We start from the raw sequence: 11,599 nt of genomic DNA on the forward strand, positions 1-11,599 counted from the left end.
CATTCCACGGTCGCCTAAATGAGAATCTATTTTCCAGGACCCATACCATTCTACGGTCGCCTGAATTGAGGTTATCTAGGACCCATACCATTTTACGGTCGCCTTGACGAAAAAATGATTTTTTAGAATCCGTACCATTCTACGGTCACCTAAACTGAGGTTGTCTAGGACCCGTACCATTCTACGGTCGCCTTAACGAAAAAAATGATTTTTCTGGACCCGTACCATTCTACGAGGTTATCTAGGACCCGTACCATTCTATGGTCACCTAAACTAAGGTTGTCTAAGACCCGTACCATTCTACGATCGCCCGAAAGGTTTATTTTTAGGACCCGTACCATTCTGGTCGCCCTAAACCGAGGTTTATTTTTCAGGACCCGTGCCATTCTACGGTCGCCCGATGAATGGGAAAATTCTTTGGGGGGGGGGAACTCCATCGAGTGCCGGTGCTTGAAAGAGAATACATGTACAATGACAAGTATTTAATATATGGATAGAGATATACTAACATGATAACATCTCTGTTCCTTGGGGATGCGTTTCCTACAAAACATAGTTGTAGGAAAAGCAATATGCATTCACAGACATGCATTAATTCAAATGAGGCTCATGCGTGATGATTTCTATCAATCTTGCATCGCCTAAAAGAAATATCTCAAAAGAATATTCCAATATGAACACATGAGTGTCATGGATGTGTCAAATGAGAAATCTTTTGGCCTAAAATGACTTTTCTCTCATCCTTATCAAAAGGGTTGTTTCATCTTGACCTTTGACGCAGGATTTTGACAATCACTCTATCTCACTGTCATCATGCTAAACAAGGTTTTGTGCAATCTCGCAAGTGGTACGACCCTACCAATCTAAGAAGTCTTTAACAGGGATTGTAATATGGGCCTGGTCAACGGCTTAACAAAAGGGACTCTTTGAGTCAAGGCTTTTGAAAGAATGAGTGATATTTTGTAATCATCTCTGGGTTTACAAGTCAAGAACCCTGCAAAATGAGAAATGAATAATCTTGCTCGCACTTCTTCGAGCGATGCTTAAAACATGCGAACCCCTAGGTTAATTTAAGTGCCATAATTTGAAGAGACTTTACAAGGGACGTAACATAGGCTAGGTTCATGGATTGAGAAACGAAAGGATCATTAGGCTCAAAAATGTGTATAAGGGTCAAAGCTGATGATCATCTTGATATTTCCACCACTTTCCGTCTTCACTGTCGAAGATTTTTTTTTTTTACCACAACTCCATTGATTGCAATAGCATTTGAGAGTTTTTTTTTTTTGGTACCACCTTGTTGGAGATACGACTCAAGTGTTTGATTTTTTTTTTTGGACATTGGCATTGCTTTTACCAGGTACACTACTTTTTCATGTCCCTATTTTGCACTTCTTATCTTTGGACTTACACAGTCTTCTTTTATGAGCATTTTAGACCATGCTACTTGAATGATTGTCTTTCATCTTGTCTCAGTGTGGGGGATGATCACCAACTGGGTTTGACATGAAATGAATTTATAGGCTCAAGCGGGCTATGCAATAGTCAAAAGTGTGTAGGATAAAGAAAAAACTGCTCTTCATCATCCTAAGGCACTTGAATTACCGCTTAAGTTGCACTGCAAAAGCGATGCTCAAAGATTGATGCAAGTGTGAGCAAAAAGATTCCTACCATTCATTTTAAATTTGCCCCAGTATGGGATGATCTTTGACAGGGGTAATTTTAAAAGAATCTCCATAAGTGTATGGGGCTCAAAGGGGTTGAGCAATGGATCACTTGTAGTGTTTGGGATAGAGAAAAGAATGCCTTTCATCACCTTGGTTGACGTACCCTTTGCGAGATAGCTCTTTTCCTTGCGGGCATGGAATTTTTCACACAACTCATTGGGGGTTAGTGTATGAAACAGTGTATGGAACAAGGCTTGCCTTTCATCATTCCAAAGTATCCCATTTGACACATTCAATTTATTTCACACAATTCATCAAGGGAGAAAAATGCAAGATGTGCAATAAATTTGAACAATTGAACTCATCGAAGCAATTTATTCATCATTGAAATGCTTGCAGTTCAAAACATGACATGGCAAATTCTATCATGGGTAATACTTCTTGACAGCATCTGAATTAATAGGAGTGAAAAACTCACGACCATCCATTTCTGCCAATATCAAGGCATCGCTAGGAAGTACCTTCTTTACCACATATGGGCCGCTGTAGTTTGGAGCAAACTTGCCTCCAGGATCCGGAAAGATCGGCAACAGCTTCCTTAGGACTAGGTCATTTACCTCAAAATGCCTTGGCCGCACCTTCCGGTTGAAAGATCTAGCTACTCTCTGTTGATATGCTTGGCCATGGTAGAGAGCTTTCAGTCTTTTCTCGTCGATCAAGTTCAACTGCTCGAATCTTTGTTGTGACCATTCCGCCTCAGACAATTCCACTTGGGATAAAACTCTCAGAGAAGGAATCTCCACTTCTACAAGCAGAATTGCCTCCATGCTGTACACCAAAGCAAATGGGGTTGCCCCAGTGGAAGTGCGGATTGATGTCCGGTACGCCATCAGTGCGAAGGGTAGCCTGTCATGCCAATCTCGATAATTCACGGCTATCTTAGCCAAAATCTTCTTAATGTTCTTATTGGCCGCTTCAATGGCCCCGTTCATTTGAGGGCAGTAAGGAGACGAATTCAGATGCTTGATTTTGAACTCTCCAAACAACTCATCAACAAGTTTGTTGTTCAAATTGGTCCCATTATCAGTGATGATTGCTTTAGGGACATCATAGCGAGCAATTATGTCACATTTGACAAACTTCACAACATTACGAGCAGTGCCACTTGCAAAGGATGTAGCTTCGATCCATTTGGAGAAATAGTCTATCGCTACTAAAATGAATCAATGCCCATTTGAAGCATTGGGATTGATTGGGCCAATCACATCAATACCCCACATCAAGAAAGGCCATGGCTCGGAAAACTGATGCAACTCAGTTGGGGGAACATTTATCTTATTTCCATGAATCTGGCAGTAGTGACAACTCCGAACATGCCGGATGCAGTCACTTTCCAGTGTGAGCCAGTAGTAGCCTAATTTCATAATTTTTTTGGCTAACATGTGTCCATTCATATGGGGGCCATACTCCTTCATGCACTTCTTGCATGATTTGGGTGGCTTCGACTGCATCTATACATTGCAACAAGACAGAATCGTAAGATCTCTTGTACAAATTCTCACCACTGACGAAAAATTTCGAGGCCATCTTCGTGATGTACTTCCTATCAGCCTAAGTGCTTCCTTCAGGAAATTATTGTTTTTCTAATGTAATTCATGATATCGTAATACCATGGTTTTCCATCAGGTTCTTTAGTCACAATCATACAATAAGCCGGCTTTGGCAAAATTTCTATTTTCAGAGGCTCAACCTCCAACCCATCAGTGACTTGCAGCATAGAGGACAACGTCACAAGTGCGTCTGCAAATTGATTATGAGACCTCGGCAAGTATTCAAACGAAACATCCTTGAACTCTTTCACCAAATTTTCTAAATACTTGTGGTATGGGAATAACTTGGCATCCTTGGTCTTCCATTCTCCCACGGTCTGCTATATGATTAGTGCAGAATCTCCAAACACTTTTAACTTAGCCACACCCATCTCAATTGCGGCCTGAAGACCGAGGATACAAGCTTCATACTCAGCCACATTGTTAGTGCACAGAAATATCAATTTTGTAGCTATCGGATGGTGTTGTCCATCTAGAGATATTAGAATTGCCCCAGTACCTGAACCAGATAGGTTTACAACTCCATCAAAGAACATCTTCCATGAGTCTTCATTTACACTCAAGACACGGTCATCAAGGAAACTGTCATCATCATTAGGGATTCCTGAATTCTCGACCAATAGATCAGTGATCGCTCGGTCCTTAACCGACTTTTGTGGCATGAATTGCACATCAAATTCGGAAATCAAGATTTGCCATTTGGCCAACTTACCCACCAAAGATGGCCGATCAAGTAAGTACTTGATAGGGTCGTTCTCAGTCACGAGGAATGTCTGATAATGTAGTGTGTATTGTCGCAACCTATGCAACACCCACACCAATGCCACACAAGTCTTTTCAACATCATAATACTTCAACTCTAATATAGTGAACTTCTTACTCAGGTAGTAAATGGCCTGTTCTTTTCTGTCAACAGGACTTTCTTGAGCCAACATTGCACCCAATGACTCGCTATGAATAGTGAGGTAGAGAATCAAAGGATACCCCGATAAGGGTGGGACAAGAACTGGTGGATTCATCAAGTACTGCTTCAGCTTGTTGAACGCTTCTTGACACTTATCATCCCAATTGACTTGTGCATTCTTCTTTAGAAGTTTGAAGAATGGCTTGGCAGTTTCAGAGAGTTGAGAAATAAACCTCGCTATGTAATTCAATCTCCCTAAAAGGCTATGGACTTCTTTCACCGTTGACAGAGGTTGCAATTCACATATGGCCTTAGCCTTGGAAGGTCAATCTCAATCCCTTTACTGCTCACAATAAATCCGAGTAATTTACCGGATGTTGCTTCGAACACGCATTTAGCAGGATTTAGATTAAGCTTGAACTCACGAAGTTGATCGAACAACTTCTTCAATGTTTCGATGTGGCTTCTTCCTGGTCGGGTCTTTACAATCATATCATCAACAAAGACTTCAATCTCTTAATGCATCATGTCATGAAATAATGCGACCATGGCTCGCTGGTAGGTTGCCCCTACATTCTTGAGTTCAAAGGGCATGACCTTATAATGAAAGGTTCCCCACAGGGTAATAAATGTAGTCTTCTCCTTGTCTTCCTCCTTCATCCTTATCTGATTATACCTAGAAAAACCATCCATAAATGAGAATAGTTCAAAGCCGGCAGTACTATCCACAAGGACATTTATGTGTGGTAATGGGAAATCATCCTTTGGACTAGCCTTGTTTAGATCCCGATAATCAACACAGACTCAAACTCGACCGTCCTTCTTCATCACCGGCACAATATTAGCCACTCATTCGGGGTACTGTGAGACTTCAATAAATCCCACATTCAAAAGCTTCATCACCTCTTCCTCTATCTTCTTCGAGAGCTCAGGTTTAGTCATCCGCAGCCTTTGCTTCTTAGGCGGCACGTCCGGATTAGTAGGTAGGGAATGCTCCACGATTGACGGGTCTAGTCCAGGCATGTCAGCGTAGGTCCATGCAAAAATGTCTTGATATTCCTTTAGTAATTGAATTAGGCGCTCAGCCTCATATTTGGGGAGACTTGCCCCAATTTTCACCTCTTTGGCTTCTTCAGTGTCACTCAAATTAATAGTGACGGTCTGCTCAGATGTGAAAGCCTTAGCTTTTTCATGTTGTTCCCAGCTACGTTGCACTTCAATGGAATCTCCGATCGAGTTTTCAGGATCATCATTATCAGCACTTGTTGCAATGGATTGGACCATTTCCACACCTTTGTATGCCATAGGATTGTTCCTGAAACATGAGGTAGATAAATTAGAAAGACAAACAGAGTAATCAGCATCTTTGCTTTTTGTTTTTTTTTTTTGAATTTTTTTTTTGAAAAAACATTTGGAAAAGGATTTTTTTGAAACATTTTGACACGAGAAAGCATGATGAAGCCCAGACCTCAGAATTCTCCTTGGATTTTTCTTTTCTTTTATCGGTTGGATATCATCACCGGGCTGGTTTGGTGTACCTCATCATGCTCTCAAAATAAAATTTGTAATTTCATTGAAATTCATCAATCGATTACATTTATTGAATGAAAAAAATGCAACACTCAATCAATAAAAGAAGAAACTGAAAACATCATTCAGAAAATAATAAAAATTCCCACGCAGGGGAATGTGCAAAAGCAGTAAAAAAGTTACTCTTGTAGGCCAAGGCCCATCTCTTCAGGGGGTCCTTCATCAACAGATCCTATGATGAGGTCGTCGAACAAGTTCGTAACCCCTTCTAGCACATCATCAGGATTCTCCGTCTCCGGGGGCGTCGGATCATCCATGCCACCCCATCCATCTGGGACTATCTCGCTAGGATCAATGTAGTAGCTAGGAGGGGCGGAATACTTCACCAGGTAATCAAACTTGCCACTAGGCTGCCCCAGAGTGTCTATCACTTCCGCTTCATCCTGCATCATTCTTGAAGGACCAGGGAATGTCTCGTGAATGCTCGGGGGTAGTGGGTTTTGCCTCCCTTGCCCTTGGTCAGGTGATGAGCTCCGCCTTTCTTGTCTTCGTCCTTCAGAACTTCCCCCACCTCTTCCATTGTACCCTAAACCAGCAAAATGGGACCTCCGAGGGCTTCATGTATCCTTAGGGTCTACCTTGGCGATGAAGATGGTTATGTTCCGCCTTCAAGAGGGAATTCCTCATCAGAGAAGGCAATCAAATCCTTAAAAAGGACTGATCCCACAAATTCTTCCAACTTGTCTGCTTCCACGGTCTCTGGCACACGAATTTCACTCAGCACCTTCATTAGCGACTTTTGATGCACGAGGGACGTCATCAGGAGCTCAAGTAAGGAGATCTGAGCGGGCATCTTTCGTAGTTGGTCAACCACGTTATACTCGCTTGCTTTAATTATGGCCAGGAACTCCTTAGCTTCTTCATCAGTGATTGGCTTTGCAGGTTGAGCACTAGCTTGACCATAGGTCCAACCAGACCTTGTTACAAGGTCCACATCCAGGTCATAGGACCAAGGTACTGCCTTGTCATTGACATACTCATGCGGCTGAGGTACCTCTATCACTATTTCTTCGTCGGATGCATCCTCTAATGGGGGCATGTCCACAAGCGAAGGATCAACCTCTTTTTTGTTAGCATCAAGTGCAGCCTGCTCCTCCTAATCGATGATGAAGTGGGAGATAGTAGAAACTATGCAGTTACGATCAGCATACACAATAATGCCATCATCCACCGTTTCGGTAACTCTTTCTCTCATCACCGATAGAAGGACGTCTTTCTGACCTCAGTAATACCCAGCTCTCACTAGCCCGTTGTAGGCGTCTGCCACGTGCACTTTTGAGTTCCTGATCCGTTCGACTTCAGGTTCCAAGATAGCATTCACTATACCCTCATGCTCTGGTAGCGGATTTTTTTGGACATTCGGCCGAGCAATTTGGAATGAAAAGGCCTTTGTGTCCAGGAGATTCTGGATTTTGTGCTTAAGGGTGAAACATTCATCAGTTGAATGCCCCAATTCACCGTTATGGTAGTCACACTTCTTCGTCAGGTCGTAACCACAAATGCCTTCACGGTTAGGGCGCTTTGGTTCACTAGTAAGCAAGCCCTTCTTTCGGAGGACTGTCAGCACTTGGGATGGAGGCCCAGGGAGAGGGGAGAACTGCCTTTTATTATTCGCTTGGGTGAATGATTGACGGCCAGCGGGTTGTTGCTGTCTTGGGTTCACTTGTATAGCCGAGGCACGTTTGGCACTTTCTTGACTATAAGCCATGTTCACATCCACGGCCACTTCCTTCTCCTTCTTCGCAGAGAACCTTTTAGTAGATGGCTCAGAAAACCATCCTTCCCTTATCCCCATCTCAATCTGTTCTCCTACAAGAATAAGCTGATTGAAGCTCTCGACATACGTACTAGCCATTCGGTTACGGAACTCAGATGGAAGGGTCTTCACGAACAACTTCATCAACTCCTTGTTGGTGGGCTCAGGAGTAATTTGGGCCGCCAGGTTTCTCCATCTCACAGCATACTCTTTAAATGACTCACTCCTTTTCTATTCCATCCACTCCAGGTCTTCTCGGGAAGGCGCGATGTCCATGTTGAACTTGTGCTATTTGAGGAACGCGTCCGCCACTTCATTCCAAGTTTCGAGGAGGTTTACGTTCTTCGTCACGTACCAATTTAGTGCGGGCCCAGTCAAACTTGCATGAAACGATTGGATCATGAGGGGCTCATTTTTTACGTGTTGGGCCATGCGCACATGGTACATCTGCAAATGAGATTTCGGACAAGATATCCCATCGTACTTCTCAAATTCTGGCATTTTGAACTTGCTCGGCATTTTGACCTTCTCATAGATCGAGAGGTCGAATGGGAGTGAGCTTTGTGACTCCTGCAGCTGTCTCACTTTCTCCTCCAGCTTTGCAACGTGCTCATCCTGATCCGTCTTAGGAACACTATTTAGCTTGGCCTTTCCAACAAGGACCATGTCATCTTCCAGCCCGGGCATTTCGTCATCACTCATTTGGGCTCTATTTGCCTGCCTCAGGACTACTATTTCGAGGAGAGCGGGTGGAGGACTCGGGTTCACTTGGAGGGATTGAAGTTGAGCTATTATAAGCTGCATGGAAGCAGCTAACTGTTTGAGTTGATCTTCCATGGAGGACATGCGATCGCGCATCTCGCTTTGGTTGGCCATTCTTGCTCTTAATCGCGTGATAATGGTTGAGCGTGGAGGATCCGTTGCCACCTAAAGGAGGTAATGTAAGAACCAATGACAAGATAGAAAATGGCCCATGACAACGGTCTAATCGCCTGATTTTATTCAAAATTCACTAGAAACATTAAACCAAACAATGAACTAAGAATTGAAATTCAAGTCCCTAAACATTGAACTAAAAATTGAATTGAAAATCGAAATCAAGCTCCCTAGACATCAGATTAAGAATCAAACTTCAAAAGATCTCATTTTATATGCTTTCAGGATTTCAACGCCTTGCGTTTCTTATTTTCAGCTTCAATCATTTCCACTTTCCGCTTAAGATGCTCAATTTGTGCTCGGCGAGTGGGCTTCTCGGTCACATATGGGACCCTTTGGATGTAAGCGCGGGAATCCGGTGTTGTTGAATGTAGAATGTCGACGCATGGTGGACTTCCTCTTCGCTTCAGTCTTTTGGGCACCAAAATCTTCTCTGCGGGTGGCATTCATTCCATGCGGCAATGATCATCTGGATCTCGTTGAAGTAGTTATAGTCTTTTTGAATAAAACGAACTTGGAACATCTCTGTCTTGAGTGGTGGAGGAACTTCTTGAAGAGCTTTGTACTGACGAGCCACCCTATATGGGTAATAAGAAGTCGCACCAGAAAGACCTAGCAACGGGATTGGCTCATCATGCTTGTGTGAGAAACGAGCCTCCTCAACTCGGAACCATTTAGTATGCCATAGGAATGCCTTAGGAGTAGGATTTTTCAAAAAATTAATCCAACGAGCATACTGTTTATTTGGAGAAAACGCTCTAAAACCGCAAATTTTTGTATGGGGTGCCTAAAATCATCAATCTTAAATTGTTTCATGAGGTGCCCAAATCCTCTTATGTGGGAGAAAAACATATTTGCAAAAGTTCAAGGAGGGCACGCATGGTCTTTTCTTTATTTTGTTTGAAACGGTTTAATGACAAAAATGTTTCAGCTAAAACCATATTGACATAATTTAACCCATCACAAACACGATTAACCACCCATGAAATTGAAGGATTAATGGCATTTCTTCGAGAAGGAAAAACAATTAGCCCGAAAAATGCTAACATGAAGATCCTAGCTTTTGACACCATTGATTGACTTGCAAAACAGCCTTTCAAAAACGAAAAGGGGCATGCAAAACAATTGGCCTTGACAACTTTCCTCACTCTTTCGGCTTCGATTCCTAAAAACTGTGATAATTCAGAAATAGAATCTATACCGATAGGCGGTCTAACAAGTTCCTTTTCTGAGGGCATTCCAAAGGCAACAGTATATTCTTCAAGAGTTGGAGTCAATTCGTACTCACCAAATATGAATGTGGAAGTTTGTGGACACCAGAAGTGAGGGAGTGCTTGTATCACACTAGAGTGGATGTTGATCTCCAATAGTGGGAGAAGTCGGGCAATCCTAGTCTTCACATACCTTTGGCCCTCTTGATCTAACTGATCCAGCCACATCTTGAGCTCTTTTTTGGGAGTGGAAATGAATTGTATGTCGGTCCTCCCCATAGCATATAAAATAAGACCGGCGATGAAACCTATTGTCATGGACCGACAAAATTGCAATAAAATAAGTAAATTGCAAAGTAAGAATTTAGATAACTTACTTTCACCAGAATGGATGACAAGCACATAGACACACATCATGAAATGTGAGGCTCGATTTCTATCTAAATGGCTTAACAAAGTGGAGCTAAAAGGATGATCGACCGTTGGGAGTCTCGCATTAACGTGTCGGGTCCCCTAACTCAGTTCGATCGAATGGAATGTCCAATAGTCACGCAGTCTCGCGGATATGGACAAACACATTCGACACCATGAAAAGACTTTCGGGAAGAGAAGGTCAACCTCTACATAGCGAGTCTCGCTTTGGAGGAAGTATTCTTCTCAACACCATCCTAAAATCCTATCGCGGCGCAGTCCGGCCATAGGTTGTGTGTGCAATAGTGTAGTGCTAAAGCAATAAAGCATGCACAACAGTTTAATGCAAACAACACTTCAAATCAATAAATCATTCATCCCAACACCTCCCTACAAGACAAAGGTTAGCATAGACTACTCCCCTTATACCTCCCATATACAAGAACATTTAACACCTTAGAAATGTCAAGGACGTACCTGGGATCCTCACTACCAAACAAAAATATTTTTAAAAGAAAAATAAAAATTGGCCTAAGTCCACTAAGTGTTTTAACACTAAGTCCCCGACGCAGTCGCTAATTTGTCATGACCTAAATTTCGGGTGCTTTACCTAAAACTAGGTTAATGGACTACTAAGTTTTTAAACTTAACTCGGGCTCTCCCAAGCCCATACCAAATTGCGACTTAAGTCTAAATTTTTAAACATGCAAGAGGTTATTAATTAGGAGTCGCCACTAATCGGTTTATGGTAGGTCGATTAGACACCTAAGTAAAATAAATGGAGATTTATTTTACTCTCCTACGAACCAAAGACTAAGGGTACGGGACTTAGTTACACTAGATTTCTCTAATGCCCTTTCGGTACCATTTCTTTTTAATTTTTTCAAAAATGTTTTTTTTTTTTTTTTGCAAGCGGGTGATTTATTTTAACCTAAATTACTACCATGCAAATGTAGTGACCACACGGGTGCTCATCCATTATTAAAACATTCAAATAAAAATAATAAATAAATTGCATCGCACAAAACAAGCAATCATTCTTTTTGGGTTTTTTATAAAAAATTAGAATTCTTTATGAAAATGGATTTTTAAACTAAATGACTTAATCTTATTAATATGCAAATTCTAATTAACCTGGCCTATTATGCAAACTAATTATTATGCACCTCATGACCTAACTTCACTAATTAACAAGTTCTGATTAAATAATCCTATTATGCAAACTAGTTAACATGCACCTAGTATTTTTGGATTTTTTTGAAATTCAGAATTTATAAAGATCCTAATTAATCTATCCAAAAGGGATAATTTTCTAATTTATTCTAGGGATTAATTTGACTTAAACCCTATCCTATCTTAGAAAACTATTATTTTTGGAAAAATGAGATAATTAAAATGTGCGAACATTATCTAAAAAATTAATTTAGGTCCAACCCTAACCTATTACTAAAAATGCAACCCTAAAAATGTAATCCTAAGAAAATTCTAATTTGCTAAACCTACATGCTCATGTA

This window comes from Eucalyptus grandis, chromosome 9 (assembly GCF_016545825.1).
Source record: "Eucalyptus grandis isolate ANBG69807.140 chromosome 9, ASM1654582v1, whole genome shotgun sequence".
In the NCBI taxonomy this organism is placed as follows: domain Eukaryota; kingdom Viridiplantae; phylum Streptophyta; class Magnoliopsida; order Myrtales; family Myrtaceae; genus Eucalyptus; species Eucalyptus grandis.